The sequence below is a fragment of the Lathyrus oleraceus genome, chromosome 6 (assembly GCF_024323335.1).
Source record: "Lathyrus oleraceus cultivar Zhongwan6 chromosome 6, CAAS_Psat_ZW6_1.0, whole genome shotgun sequence".
Taxonomy (NCBI): Eukaryota; Viridiplantae; Streptophyta; class Magnoliopsida; order Fabales; family Fabaceae; genus Lathyrus; species Lathyrus oleraceus.
This window is the reverse complement of record NC_066584.1, coordinates 372,617,595-372,634,783: the sequence shown is the minus strand read 5'-3', so window position 1 is coordinate 372,634,783 and position 17,189 is coordinate 372,617,595. Positions and strand designations below refer to the sequence as shown.

Genomic DNA, 17,189 nt, shown 5'->3' with positions numbered 1-17,189 from the left:
TGCTCAAAATAACTACAGAGTCTCCACCAAAGTTTTTATTTTTTGTAGGAAAACGCCGATAAAACCCTTGAAGGAAGAAAAACATGGTCTTCACAACCAATTTCAAGTTTGGGAGTCGGTTATGCAAGGGGAAGGGATTAACACCCCTCACATTCGGTATACTCACCGGGAACCTTCTAATTAGTTTTGAGTGAAGTGTTTATCATAAAATGTTTGTAGTTTTTATATTTATTAAAAGAATACAAAAGGGGAAAATTTTAGTTTTTTATTAATAAGTCTGACGAGATGTTGAGTCTCGTTCCTCTGTATCCTCAAGTGCGATGGGGAATCCAATGGTACGTAGTTATATGGAAAAAAAATGTGTGTATTGATTGTTTTTAGATACTAGTGTTAGATTGCATTCGAGCGATTAAACATCTGTCTGTATGCTCGCACTATAGAGGCTAAAGCATTTGTTTGTATTTCGCGTTAAAATGAGTCAAACATTATCTTTTTTATGAAAATTTTGTTTTAGTTGTACGAGGGAGGGCAAAAATATAATTTGATGAGTTGAGATTAATTTTAAGTGTGGAGGATGAATAATCAATTCAGGCAAAGTGTACGCTAAGCCTTTGATTGTTCGAGAAACAAATGAGCATTCATTCATCCATTCCTCTTTTAATCCTAAGTTTATTGTGAAAATTGTTTGTGGAATGAAAATGATCGTGCTGACGAAGCGTGCGCTAAGGCCTCGATTATTCGGGAAACATGTGAATGTGCATTCACCCATTTCTTCCAAATTAATTAGAGTATTTTAAGGAAAATTTAATTTAAAAAGAAATAAACTATTTTTGCATTTTAATAAAATTTATTTTTAATCTTTTTGGTATTTTTATTTTGACCTTTTTTGTATTTTATAAATAATATTAAAAAAAATCTAAGTTCTTGAATTAAAATAAACTAACTAAAATAAATTAATTAAAGTAAATGAATTGAATAAATTAATAAAATAAATAAGCTAAAAATGAATAAAGTCCATGGGGTGCAAGTAGGATTGCAGGGGTTATGAATAAAAGAAATTCAAGCCTCAAACCCTAAGAGGCACAAAGGAATAAAAAAATTAAACTGAGGGAAGTGTGGCCATCAGATTGATTAAGAGGCATATGCTTAATCTTGGGTGAAACTCTCTTAGCCGTTTGATTGAGAATCAAAGGCTTGGGTGGGAGCCCCATGATGGGAAGGATCACATAGGATCAAGGGAGATGGGAAACCAGATAGCCTTGGGGAGGCCACATGTTAGCCATAAACGCTGAGGAGGTAGAGTATTTAAACTCATACTCTCTCAGATCCTCCTCATTTCCTTATTTTCTTTCTCTCTCTTATCTCTCTTTCTCCCTCTCTTCTTTGATCCTCTTCTATTTCTCTAACTCTCTCCACCACCAAACACTCTGGCCACCACCCAAAACTCTAACGCCACCCTTAGGTCCATTGTCCCAACCACCACCTTCATCTTGTTCATCATGAACATGATGAACACTTACCCATAAACATGAACATCCACCATCAAACTACCATGAGCCACCGTGACAAACCCAGAAACCACCGTGAATCTTCATCATGTTCATGTGAAGATGATAAATGTTCATATTCTTCCTCCAACCAAAACTTAAATATGCCCAAAAACGCACCTAAACTGCTTAAAATCAAACCAAACCTCCTTTAATCCATACATCGCTCCAACCCAAACCAGAATCAAACCTCAAAATACCAAAAACAACCAACAAGAACCAAAACCCCAAAAGCCCTAAATCCATTATGATTCAACCAAAACAGCCTTAAATCAATTCCAAATAACCTAAATCAAATCTCAAACACAAATTGAAAAAAAAAATTAAACCTATTCAATGTCAAAAACAAAACAAAAAACACATTCAGAGACAATTGAGAATTCAAGAAAAAGGGCACCAACCTGGAGTGTCGTAAATTCCCCCAAGGTAAACTCTCTCCTTTCTTTTTCTTTTTTTTCTTTTGTTCTTTTTATTCCTCTCTAACTCCTTCCCTTTTCTTCTCTGTGTGCGAGGTTCAATGGTAATGGTGGTGGAAGGAGGCTTTAGGTGTAATAGAATTTGTCTTTGATATGAAGACAAGCTCTTAAAGATTTTCTTTCTGTGATTTTTCGTCCCCTTTACTTGTAAATCTCTTAGGTATATATAGGTAAAAAAAACTAGGTTAAACATTCAATTGGATTGATATGGTTTTATGAAGTTTTGATTAGATTAGGGTTGATTTGGTTGAGATTTGTAACTTAGGGCATAAGTTTGTGTAAAACAGGAAAGATCAAATGTAATTGAATCTCTTTGTAATGAAAACTTGATTTTGTGTGATTTGCTCTAGTTTTGGTATATTTGGATATTTTTTTGGATAAAACGAAATAAAAATAAAACTAAAAAAGAAATTACAAGACTGGATCAATAATAGTAATCAAATAAAATGACTAAATGACTAAATAAAAATGATTAACAAAAAATTATTAATTAATAAAAGAAAATAAATAAAAAAGGACTATATTAGAAATAAATAAATTAAAAAGAAATGAATGAAATGTCAAAATGATCCCTTTTGAGTTTTAGTCAACTGGGTTGACCTTTTGACTCAGACTAAAGCAAACCATTTAGGCGACTCAGATGAAAACAAAATGACCCATATGAATCAAAATGACTCAGTCAAGGACCAAGGACAAAATGCATAGTACATAGTCAAAAGCACATGTCTCAGATAAAAGTGATTGACCTGGGAATAATCAAAAGACATAACAAATGACCCAAAATAGAAATACTGATAAGAAATGGTGTGCAAAATTTAGAGTGTGACACACAAGTAACTTCACTTTATAAACCAAGGTGTCGGGGTACCCAAAAGCGTCCACGATAGCTTCCATATCTAAAACGAAGTAGGAAATCCACTAAAGCTCCTCCAGATACCAGACTCGTTCGATGGTGAAAGAGAGCTTTGACATGTCCTTAAAGCACCTCTCTTTCCTTTTGAATGTGAAATGTCATAAAAACGTCTCATTACCCTCCACCACCAAAGGCCAAGACGGCTAATGCCCGACAAGTATAATACATTGGGTTTGACAACTCCTTTTCACAAACAACTTCATCCTGATTTATAAGGTAAGAATAAAGGTGTGAATCTCCTTAGTTGTACGAGGTACGAGGCGTTCCAGAAGTGAAGTGGGCAGTGCATTTGAAATCGATGTAGAGCTCTATGTAGGAACAAACCTCCTTAGGTTTAGACCAAGTATCCCAGGACACCTAGCGAATGATCCTTCTTCTTAGGGAACTTTGAGTTCAACTCTAAGAGTTGGACCCGTCATCGGTTTGCGACGAGCACGAGTTATCCTCCACCATAACTCGGTCAAAAGAGCTTTGAATTCCCAATTGTATCGGTGGAGGGGTAATCAGAGTAACTGACCCATAAGACACCCTTGATGATGAAGCTACTTCAGTGAAAATATTATTGAGAACACCTATTATAAGAGATATAGCCAGTGAATTTGTCTTCATCCAAAAAATTGTTTTGTCACACTTCATCTTATCCACAACATCAAAAACCAAGATATTATATAAGAAATTAGTCAAGTAAACATTAAGAAGAAGAAAGGCGCTTATACTGCTCACAAATGATAATATTTCTAACCTCTTTTGTGCTAGTATCACTACGGAAAAAAACCTCTTACGTCGGTTAGAAAATGGGTTTTACCTCAATTTCAAAGGCGAGGTAACAAAGAGTGCCATGAAAACTTGTCACTTTCCCCTCAAATAAAGTTCCATCAAGGGGAAAATTATACTGGTCAGGGGTTAGATCCCCAATAACAACATTTTTTAGATTTTGAAAGCTGCATTAGTTTTTACCTCAGTTGAAAATAATACCCGAGGTAAAATAATTTGTTTACATTTTTTTGGTTTTTATCCTATTTTCTTCGTTTCAATCTGCAAAACATCAAATTTGTTGACAGACTTTGAATCTTCCTCCTCCTCCTCATCAACAACAACAAAAAATAAATAAATAGAATTATTGAATATTAAATCTCAACAGCAACAACAATAACATGATCAATAAAATCTTTAAACATTAAATATCAACAATGACAACAACAACAACAACAACAACAACAAATAAACAAAATAAATAGAATCTTTAAATATTAAATCTCAACAATAAAAACATTAAACATTTTACTTAACAGAACAAGAACAACTAACATTTCTAAGTTACATTCATACTTTCCTAACTAACATTAAACATTTTGAACAAAAAATTAGAAGTGAAAGATATTACATTAAGAAACAAACCTTGAAATATTTTCATGCTCTTGCAATCAATCCCAATGAAAGGTGTTGTACTTCATTATGTTGCTTTCATTGTCTTTTTTTTTCATTACTTTAGGTTTGTTTTCAACACTTTGCATCCAAGATGGATCGTTAAGGCATTGATGTTCTAATTGGTTAGTGGGGGTTTCATGCATATAAATGATGTTTCATGTGGATTGATGAGTTGTCAATATTTTGACCGTTGTTACTATATAAATGGATGGCAAAGATTCGTTACTTGATTTTTCATCAAATTGGATAAAAGTTTTTCCCTCGGTTAATAGGTCATAAGGAAAGGTACTAAAATGTATGTAAAGGAAAACCCCATAAAAAAATTTCCCTCGATTTTCAGCTCAACTAAGGTAATAGGTAGTATTTTTTAAAAAATAAATAAAATGTGGGGTGAAGGATTCGAGGGCGAGTCCCCTGAATACTTTTCCCCTCGGTTGTCAGCTCCACCGAGGGAATAGGTAGTATTTTTTTAAAAATAAAATAAAATGTAGCGCGCCTTTGATTTACACCTTAGTTGTTCGTTGGCTGATGTGAAAGATTTGTTATAGGAATTAATATTTATAGTAGTGTATCCACCAGTAGTTGAGTCTCAATGAACCGCTTTAGGAGTTTCATCGACGTTGCATCAAGAGGGGTGATGACCTTGTCACAACCAAGCTCCTCAAAGAAATAAACTAGTTACCTCTTCAGATACATCTCTTTGTTAGACAAGTCTTCCTCCCTATAGATATAAGATCTAGACTCTGTTAGGAAATGATTATGTCGCTAGAACTTGAAAAATATGGATGTACATGTACATGGAAATCTGACATCTATATTTCATATCTTTGTGTGTGCTTCTTAATTAAGGAGAGTAACTAGGAAGTGTTAGTCCTTAAAATACCTCACGTAATTTGAATAGGACTCAAAAGACCTATTACCCCGACTCAGAGAAATCAAGCCTTGACCTCGCACATGATGAGTTCAATTGTGTTAAACCTTGAAGAGATGGAAAAAGATCCCAAAGGTCGGGAATTTTTCTTGTACTCACACAAATGTTGGAATACCTTGAAGTACTCCTACCTCACCAGATGAAGTTGGGAATGAGAAATTACCAAGTGGCTTGGGGCGCCTACCTCAAAGTCATTCAAAGTAAGTTTGAAATCGATGAAAAAGAATATGCACTCATGAAAGGGAATGACGCATCCATCATATTTATTGGATATCCTCTTATCTTCATCTGGAGGGAGAACCTCGTGATATGATGAAGACCTTACTTCAGTAAAAACATGGTCCAGACCATCCACGCTAGCAAATGCAGAGACAATATCTAACATCTCTTGATCTACCAATCTTTTGAGATATATCTTTTTCCTTCCGAATCACGGTTGGTGCTACCTACATAGAATTATACTTTGTCATAAGGAATAACAAGGTTAAGTCAGGAACTTAAAGCAAGTTCAAACTTAAATCCAACACTTCTTGTTAAAGTACACCCATGGCGAAGAAATTAATTAAAGACAAAGAAAGAACGTATAAAACCCTATAGAAAAGAAGCGACAATAAGAAGAGGGAAAGCTCGAGTATTACCTTAGAAATAATCAAAGGTAGAGATTTCACTACGCCAAATAAGGGAAAAGAGAGCGCTTTTTTTGGCCTATAACAGCGCTTTAAAGCGCCCTCTAATCTGGCGCTGGCATAGGTAAAGACAGCGCTTTTTTTCCTGGTGAAAGCGCTCTCTAAAGTGGCTCTTTAAGCCCTTTAAGGGCCACTTTAGAGGGCGCTTTTTAAAGAAAGCGCCCTCTAAAGTGGAAACTTTTAAGGGTTTAGAGGGCGCTTTTACTGGAAAGCGCCCTCTAAAGTGGAAACTTTTAAGGGTTTAGAGGGCGCTTTTACTGGAAAGCGCCCTCTAAAGTGGAAATTTAAAGGGTTTAGAGGGCGCTTATTTTGGAAAGCGCCCTCTAAAGTGGGTGGTTATTTAAATTTTTTTTTTTAAAAGCGCTATATTTTTTATTTATTTTAGACAACCTGTATATTGAAGCAGTACACCTAAAACTGTATAATTTGAAGCCTTTTTCACACATTGCATTCAACAAGCCTTATATACAACAATCCATACATATACAACAATCCACTGATATATAATCGTTTAACTTCTAAAGATTCTAAATATACAACCAATTCATACAAGTAATAATTTCAATAAATGCATACAAATCCTATAACTTCATCCAATCACGTGGATCTCTCTGCCTTGATCTACTGGCTTGTTTATCTACACTTAGTATATTCCTCAAAACTTTTTCACTTGAACTTGCTTGCCCTGCCTTGATCCAAATTTAAGCATTGCCTCTAAAAGAGCAACGTCTCTCGCACCCTCGACAAAAGAGAGGCGGTGCTCGGGTACAAACTGACTACCCTTCTGCAAAATAGAAATAAATTAGACTAGAGAATTCATACTAGCATGGACATTTAATTGAGGATAAGAAAGGAATGTAATGAACAAAAATATATGCTACGAGTTTGACACAAAACTACAAAATTAGAAGGTGGAATTGTGGAAGCATTTTGCAGGAATCTTAATACCTTGAGGGTGTTTTCAGAAACATCATTAAAAAAAGCTTTTAATTCTTCAGTTACTCCACTGAATGGGAAAAATGAGCTTTTGCATTGTCCATTAGCATCATATAATGAAACCTATATAGCATCATAACGTCAGAAAACAATAAAGATAACTGAAAGTGATTTGAATAAATTAATTGCAACTTTAGTGGATATTGAAGGAGAAGTTCAGATCTACCTAAGCTATTACTTTTGAAAACCTATAGTGTAACTTATAACTATAGTATATACCAGGTATCCGTGTTGTCCTTGGAATCCTCGCTCAATTTGAAGGGTTCCATTCGTGCCAACAACTCGCCACAAGATCTATAATGTGTTTAATGCCATGATTAAAGACTTGAATGAAAAATGCATGAATAATGAACATATCTACTGTTTGGGATGTGTAGCACGCGTGCACGTGTGTGTTTGTAAGATGAGGGATCATTTACCACATGCCTTGGGGGATCTGGAGGAGACAACCATTACAAATACTCCTGAGCATCCATTCTCCAAATAATGAATAACTTCACATAAGGAACCAAATAATGTTGAGAAAAACAGGATAAAATTGGTATGCAAAATGCTAATAACACAGGAAGTTAATAAAAAAATTCAGAATTTTAAATAGCCAGTGCTAGTATAGCCTGATTTAGGAAATACAGAAAACCATAATGAGTGTTAATGAATATAGGCCAGAAGTTCGTAGTACTCCATCGGCGATGTCAAATAAACTAAAAAGAATTCATATCTGAGAAAGAAATCTCAGCCTTATTTTGATAAAGTGTGTAAATTTAGGAAACATATTCAATTATTAAATTATAAAGTAGATTTTCCCCCCTACATTTTTATGCCAGAATAGTAGAGTTGATTAAGTGATTCAAAGCTACGCCAGATACTCTCCTGTACTAAAACAAATATTGAATGTGTAACTTAATTTCAAAGCACATACAGTAAAACTGCGTCTCCAAGAACTTGAAAAGTATGGGTTTGAACTGTTCATTGATCCTTCTACAATAACTTGGACACTCATCATTTTGCCAATGTCAGCAATTAGCTTCTTGCCCTGCCAAACAAACTACGTAAATGGACAGGCAGATTCATAGGTTAAAATGTCAAAACTGAAACAAAAATACCTCATTAAGGCGGGTTCAAAACGATAATTTTCAGCCACAGACCAAATTATTTGGCCAGGAGCATCAGCAGAAATCGATTTGTACGTAGATAATGCAGTTTCCAGCTCATTTATACCTGCAGTATCAGATTAATGTTAATCAAGTTGAGAGTTTAGGATAAGGTAACTGAAACTTTCATATAGTAGGGAAGGAGAGAATATATGTGGATCACCTAATAAAAAGAAAGAGAACGGCAACAATATTAATAGTAAAAGAGAATCTCTACCAAGGGCCAGCAAAAGTTAGAGCTACTACTTACAAGATGCTGCAGGTTTCTCTTCATATCCATAAAATCAGCCACCAACACACACAATACATTCAAATAAAGAGGAAATATAGTCAGAGGCACAAAAAGATTAATAACAAAATTATGATTATCAAATGTTAACCCATAATGCCTACTTTTTCTACATCGAGAAACAAATGGAACAGTTGGTGAAATTTAACCCATAATCCCTAGTCTCCATTGCTAGCATTGCAACACAATAATTATTGTTGAGAATACTCAATAAATGTATGAACCAAGAAAAATGAAACCAAAAATGAACAGTAGCGAACGTCAGAAGAGAAACCAAGTAATATGAAGATTAGAAAAATACATATGGTGTCAAAATCGAACAGCTAACAACGAATTAATAGAAGGAGGAAACGTCGTAGATCTAACAGAGGTGGAAGGAGAACGCCTTAGAAGTAGCGAAAATCGTAGCAGTGAGAACCCTAACGTGAAAAAGAACGAAAATAACAGAGAGTGAAATAACAAAACGCGCAGTATGCTATAATTTTAATGTTTACTAAAGGGGACCTTAGAGGGCGCTTGTGGAAAAAAAGCGCCCTCTAAAGGGGGCCTAAGAGGGCGCTTATGAAAGCGCTCTCTAAGGCTTTCCAAAAGCGCTTTATAAACTGGAAATGCACATGGACTTATAGAGCGCTTTTTTAAAAGCGCCCTCTAAGGGTAACCTTAGAGGGCGCTTTCTAAAAAGCGCCCTGTATTGTTGTCCCTCTATCTCCTCCTTATTTTTTCGCTTCACCTTAGAGGGCGCTTTATTACAAAAGCGCCCTCTAAAGTGCGCTGTCTATTCCAGTTGTTCGCTCCTTATTTTTTCGCTTCACTTTAGAGTGCGTTTTTGTAATAAAGCGCCCTCTAAGGTGCGCTGTCTATTCCAGTTTTTGGCGTAGTGTTTGTTACTAAATAGGTGGTGCGAATAAACTTGAAACAAAGGCTTGCATAGAAAATTTAACAGCAAGTGAGAAAGCTACAAGCAAAAAAGAAGAAGAAGAAGAGTTTCCTGAATTCCACAAGTGGCTAAAGAAGGAAAGTGGCAAGTTGGAAGGTCCTTATGTGTATCCCTAGTGTGACGATCCACACGATCTCCTATATTAGGAAGCGATACATACACTATCATTGGTCATAACAAAAAGAAAAACATTACTGACACGTTAGGTACGTGTATCAAGACTTTCTTGGAAAATGTCATATATAAAAAGAAAACCATTTAATGCATATGTTCTCAACATCAGCAATGATGTCTCATTATAACTCTTCACTTACCTCGATTGGAATCCGATTTAGGAGTGTACATGACAAAATCCTTATCCCGCGGAGTAGAGACAAAGGTTGGGGGGAACTATTTAGACTATCCAAAAGGCCCAAGGTGAAAGGTCCATAGGCAAGAGTTAAGGAAGCAAATGGGAGAAACAGATGCTCCCTCTCACCTAAAATATATAGCTTCACTCTCTGATTCATCACCCACCATCTAAATTAATCGGATGATTGTCTGCATTGCGCATCGCGTCCCTTGCAAAATGTTTTAACCGCTCCAAACATATATAGAGAAAAGTATGTCATTATCAAGTATTCAAATTCATTTCCACTCTCACACCACTTTGATTTTCTAACTGACTTGGTCGTTGGAGTGCTAACCTTGCAGGTTCACCCTTGTATCATCATATTAGATGTGCAGTATATATATATATATATATATATATATATATATATATATATATATTATATATATATATATATATATATATATATATATATAATATATATATATATATATATATAAGGTTATATGTGTTTGTATCTTTTCAAAAAGACAAATTTTTTTATTGAAATACAAACTAATCATTTAGAATACATAGCCTTAAAATAAGCTTCTTAAAACTCGAGTTACGAAATTATCAAGAATGGAATTAAAAACATTTATGACTATATCCAAGAACGTAGGGTTCATGTGATCTTTAAATGCAAACATGATGTATATGGGATGAATGGAAAGAAAAATTCATAGTGAATATGATAGTTACACGAGGGTAGGGGATCTAAAAAGGGAAATTAACAAGAGTTTAAAACAAATAGAATCAATACAGGGGATCTCGTGATTGCTTTATTTGTTTCTTCACCTTCAAGACAGGCTTGGATAATTGGAAAGATTCAGAAGAAGAAAATCTAAAATTGGTTGACACAGTGATGATGAAGATAGTTTAAAGAAAAAATGATGGTACAAAGAGAAACAAGTTAAATGCAAAATTCTATTAAAGAAAAAAATTAATAGAATTTCAATTTCCACGCTTATAGGTATCTTTACAATCACAATTAAAATGTGAGTGATGCGTTGTAGAAGAAGGGAAGCTTGGGAAATTATGCTCCGAACTTCTAGAGATGGGTGTTTGAAGAAGATGATGAACCATAATAATGCTCTCTACTAAGAATAGTGAGTGTTTGAAACAATAACGACTATTTTTCTAAAAGTTCAAAGGGTTCCAAACAATCTTTGAAGTATTGGGAAAAAATGTCAATGACAAATATGTCTTTGTCAGTTAATATTTTGGGAGACCTCTATTATACTCGAACTTTGAAGATTCGAAAGTATCCTTGAACGAGATCAAAGGGAAGATCATAGTGATAATGAAAAGATAAATTTAAAGTGAAAAAGAATGAAAACGTAAAGGAAGATACACTTGTTAAGTATGAGATAGATAATTAAAGGTCAAAACACACTCAAAATGTTAAACGTCAACTACCCTAGAGACTTGTACAAAAAAATGTAAGCACTTAAGATAATTTTTGCCTAAACATGTGTCATACATACAAACAATATTATTTAGGATAAATAACAAGATTAGAGTTCATAGAAGAATAAGTTTTTATGACAATTTTTATCTCCCTTAAACTCAAACCGGAATTCCCGAATAATTCTCTTCTCCGCCCCCGTCTCTAACGCAGATGGAAAAATAAAAATCAAATTCGTCTCAAACGAGTTCGGATTGAATTCGTATATCTCCGTTCCGCCACCATCCATTTTATGAAATCAATTTTTTAATAAAAATATTTTTTTTTCAAAATAAAATTACAAAGAATAAAATAAAACAATCTCAAAAACTTTCATACATAAGTTTCAAATATTTTAAATAATAAATATAAATCAAAATATTGACACATATTTAAGACAATAAATTACAAAAAACAAACTGATAAAAATATATAATCAAATAAACGAGACAGGTTTTGGAAGGGTTCATAATGGACACTAGTGTTCTCATTAGTCGACTCGTCCTTATATTTTATAATCAGAGAAATCCAAATTCAAACTCAAATCCAACTAAAGTAGATTTTCCTAGTTAAATTTGGAGTGGGTTCGGACGGATATTTGCGGATACGAGTTATATTGTTGTGCCTACTTTCAAGTCAACAACTTAAATTCTTACACTTTAGAAACAGTGACTTCCGTATGACTTCTTCTCTTTGCTCCCCCCTTAATTCTTACATTCATAACAAAAAAATCTATGTTGGGTAGTCAAGTTGTCTCCCGAAATTTTACAGTCCAAGCAAATCTTCATATCGGACCTCTTGATAAGAAAGAAATCTATTTGAGAACCATGTCACCCCATTTTTATATGTGATAAGATGTTCGTCTCTTTTCTTAAACCATGTATTTGCTATAATAAAATCTAAATCCGACAGAAACTCCAAGATGAATTTACCTCTTGATACGCTACCTACATGTCCAGTAAGACCCCCTCTTAGGAAAAGTTTCTCTCCTTGGGGTATATTTGTAAGTAAACCTTCTAAATTCTCCCAAAATTTTACCTCAAGGTGTTCTGATAACCCAATCTGACGTGCATAAGCACTAATAACATTAAATTTGTCTTGTTCCACTATTAATTTCAAGATTATGATTCAATATGTTACTCTTTTCACATCCACACTATCCTTCTTCCACTTCTTGCCCACAGTAAATCTCACACCATTTTTCAATCTAACTTTTCTAGTGTAATAAAGCTTAAAACTCGAGTTGTCTAATTGTTTCATTTTTCACCTGTCCACTTAGTTTCTTATAGGCATATAAAATTGATCTTCTTCCTTACCATAACGTCCACTATTTCCATAGATTTTTCTATAAGTCATGATCCAAAATGAATCCTCCTTACCTGAACTAACTTCTTTACCCACTGACGTTCATGAAAATGTGAGAACTCTTATTTATTTTTCACTACATTCGGGCAACGAGACTGCGGCCCTTGCTCTTTTGACATTGTACTCGAACCATACATTGTGTTGCTTATCAGCAACGATCAAACATTCACATTATTTCATAGTTGATCCATACCATAGAGATTTGACAAAATTTTACTTTGACTGTCGACTATCTAAGACAACTTTCTCTTTTTATCCGAACATGAAATCGACTATGAATAACAAAGCTAATCAAGACAGAATTATTTTAAATAAAAATTGCAATCGTCATTAACTTATTCATGTCTAAAGATTCGAAAGGGTAAACATATTAATCTATAACCCCTTAAAATCTTACTTGAATCACATACTGATGTTGGAGATACTTTCAAGTCAACCACTTAAATTCTTACTCTTTAGAATAGTGTCTTCACCTCATTAATTTAAACTTATTAATCACCCTATCACAATTAGTTATTAATACGTTAATTTTTTATCGACGAAGGGGTGGATTTTGAGTTTTAAATAAAGGATTGACTTTTCTTTATATATAACTTTTTATTGTAAGAGTTGGTTTTTCCTGTTATATATATTTTTTTTTTATAAAATAAATTATATCCCAAATTACTGACTACATGCGTAATTGCAAGTTATCTATTAACTATATTCGTGTAGCAGTTATTTAATTTTGATATCTTCATTTTCGAATTGCTGTGCTTTTTAAATTTTAATATTCATGTCGGTTCTGATAGACACATTAGAACCTTATAAAAGATATTTATATTAGCTGTAGAAAAAGAATCTAATAATTGAAGCCAGTAAAATTAGAGATGGACAATTATAAATAATTTAAAATAAAATAAAAAAGAGAGCATGCCCTTTTCATGTATTTCAACGACCAAAAAGAAAATCTCAAAAAACAAACAATTAAAAATAAGAAACTTTCCTCTTCCTTGCATAGTAAAAAAAAATGAAATCATATCATTTTTACTTTTTATTTTTTATTATTTACGTGTGTTGTCAAATATTATTTTTTATTTGAATGTAACCAAAAAAATATTTTTTACTTCAGACCATATCAAAATAAGTATTTGTCTGTTAATTATTGACAATTGGCATGCCTTGTCATTTTCGATTTAATATTCCACGATGGTAAAGTGACATGAAATACACATTACAATTAAAATATGTAAAGGATAAAAGGTACTATACTATATATTATAAAAAGGTTAATGCCCCAATAATGTAATTGAATTATATAAAATAAAATAAAGTAATGAAGATTGCAACTTCATCAAAATAAAATAAAATGAGATTAATTATTATATATTATTTATAAAAATGTATACATTTAATTCATATTATTCATTTATATTATTTTATAAATAATTAAAATAAAAAATCAAATTTCTTTTAACATTCAATATTTATGAAATTGAAAAAGTGCATTTTAATTAAATTTAAATAAAATAATATCAATTACACGTATGGTTGTTTGCAGCAAAATTTAACTGCATTTGTGTTAGGTCCAAATTTAAAAAAAAAATCAAGAGTATCCTTTCAAAATAATATTCTAGAGAGTACAACGTGCTGCTAATTTCTTTTTTAAGATCTAAAACATATATAAAAAGTATAAATACTAAACTATCATTGTGATATAACTCAAGTTATAAGTTAGTTATTTAGTTCCCAAATTAATCAGTTTATTTATTTATTATGTAAGTTATCTAGAGTATAAGTACTTTATATATTATAAATATATGTATGATATAATTCAGTTTTATTAATTCAATAATACAATTATTTTTCATTCTTTCTCAATCTCTTACTAATTCCTTCATTATCCAAAGCGTTTATACATTAACAAATTGGTGTCTAGAGTTTCTAGTTCGTTCTTTTTGATCGGAAATTCAAAAATTGTATTTGTTGGATTCAATGAAGAAAACATATGCAATCATTGTTTGGTTTTCATGAAACCCTAGAAGTGGTTACTAATGGCGTTCTCGAGCTTGCTAACAACTCAAATGATGCTCAGAGAATCACTCACAAGGAAGCCAAGAAGAAGGATTGCAAGGTTGCGTTTATTATTCAATCTATGATAGATATGGAAAATTTTGACAGGATTTCTCATGCTGAATCGGCGAATGAGACATGAGATATTCTTATCAAGTATTATGAAGATGGTGATAAGGTTTAAATTGTCAAGTTGCAGACACTGCGAAGGTAGTATGAGTTATTGCAAATGAGAGAAGATGAAAAGATTGTAGACTATGTCTCGAATATGCAAAATCTTGTTCATCTCATGAAAGGTTATGGTGAAGTCCTAACTAATAAGATTATAGTTGTGAAGGTAATGCATACATTGACCCCTGACTTTGATCATGTTATCGTAGCCATTCAAGAATCCAACAATCTTGAAACCATGAAACTGGAAGATTTGGTTGGTTCGTTAGAGGCACATGAGTTAAGGGTTGTTGAGAGAAAAGGGGTTCAAGATTCGATACAAGCATTGCAAGTCCAGACATGGAAGAAGCATGATGGTCCCAACAAGTTCAAGGGAAAAAGATACAAGGCTTAGAGCAATCAATATTGGGTGAACCATCAAAAGCATAAGGTCGATGATAGGGCTTCTAAACCTTCAAAAAGAGGAGAACAAATATCATATCCAAAAGACAAACAGGAGAAGAAAAGTGTCCAGTGTTATAACTGTGAAAAATTGGGTCACTTGGCCAAGAATTGTTGGTACAAGAAAGACAAAGGAGCGAAAAAAGGCAAGGATGATGAAGGAGAAAACCTTTCACATCAAGATTTAGATGATTCTGATGGTATGGTGCTTATGGTTGTAATTGCATAAGAGTATGTCGACTCCAATACATGGTTCCTCGACACAGGCTGCTTGAATTATATGACTGGTTGAAGAGTGTGGTTAGCAAATTTCGACGAGTCGGTGAAGACCAAGGTCAGGCTTACATATAATAGCTCATTGCAAGCAGAAGGTACTGGCAACATAGTTATTCAAAGGAGTAATGAGACAAAAGCTATGATCAAAGATGTATTATATGTACTTGGCATGAAGTGCAATCTGCTAAGTCTTGGACAACTGTCGAAAAAGGTTTCTCAGTGATTATGAAAGATAGAGCCTTTAAATTGTTTGACACCTAAAATTACTTGGTCTTAAAATCTCCTATGTCGAAGAATAGGACATTTAAGACCGTGATCACTTCGACTGAGGTACAATGCCTAAAAATAGTTGTCGACCATAAGCATAGCTGGTTGTGGAATTTAAGGTTTGGCCATTTGAATTTTAGGTCACTCAATCAACTTATCATTCAAGATATGGTAACCGGTATACCAAGTCTTGTGATGCCCAACAAACTCTATGAATGTTTCTTAGTAGGGAAGCAATCCAGGAAGTCTTTCGTTTCGACTATGCCAATAAGATCCTCATGCATACCAGAAGTAATACATTCAGATGTATGTGGCCCGTTTGAGGATCATACCATTGGTGGAAATATGTATTTTTTCTTATTTGTCGATAAGTATAATCAAAATCTTTGGATCTACGTGATCAGGCGCAAAGATGAAGTATTTTCAATCTTTAAGAGATTCAAAATGCTTGTCGAAAACCATAGTGAAAAGAAGATCAAGGTTTTGCAACAAGGTAGAGGTGGCGAATACACATCCAAGATATTTGAAGATTTTTGTGCAGAACATGGTATTGATCATGAGGTAATTGCTCCTTACACACCTCAACATAATGGAATAGCAGAAAGAAGAAACCGGGTCATATTGGATATGGCAAGATGCATGTTGAAACAAAAGAACTTGCCATAATCCTTATGGGGTTAAGCAGTTACTACTATTGTTTATATTCTGAGCAGGTGCCCTACCAAGAAACTGAAGTACAAGGTTCCTGAAGAAGTATGGAGTGTTAAACGACCATCAGTGAGCCATCTGAAGGTGTTTGGCTCTATTTGTTAAATGCATGTTCCTTATGCTAGGAGAAGGAGGCTCGATGATAAGAGTGAACCTATGTTTCTAGTAGGATATCATAAGACCAAAACATACAGACTATTCAATCTAATGAATGATAATATCATGATGAGTCGAGAGATTGTGATTGATGAGAACTCTGCGTGGGATTAGAATTCAGGTGATGCAACTAACAAGTCATTGATGATTTATGGCATTGATGAAGAAAGTAGTGAGCATGAATAAATTCTAGTTATTGATATTCCAGTCACAATCGAAATCAAAGCATACAATAAAGAGGGTGTGGCTAGCACAAGCCAAAGACCTCAAAGAACCAGAGTTCTCCCAGCAAGGTTTCAAGACTGTGAAGCGGTTGGTGATAATGAAGTCACACCAGATGGAGATTTGGTTCATTTCACTTTACTTATAGGTGTTGAACCAATCAAATATAGTGAGGCCTTAAAGGATAAACAATGGAATGCATCTATGTTTTAAGAGTTACAAGTGATTCAAAGAAGAAATACATGAGAGCTAGTCGAATTGCCAACACACGCAAAAGCTATCAAAGTGAAGTGGGTGTTCAAGATGAAGCACAATCCTGATGGGTCGATTGCAAGACCCAAGGAAAGACTAGTAGCTTAA

The 17,189-nt window shown here is 33.7% G+C and overlaps 1 pseudogene; it reads right to left on the bottom strand.

Annotated features, from left to right (window-relative positions):
* Positions 1-6,636: 6,636 nt before the first annotated feature.
* Positions 6,637-9,699, bottom strand: LOC127095709 (uncharacterized; annotated as a pseudogene).
* Between the last annotated feature and the right edge of the window lie 7,490 nt (positions 9,700-17,189).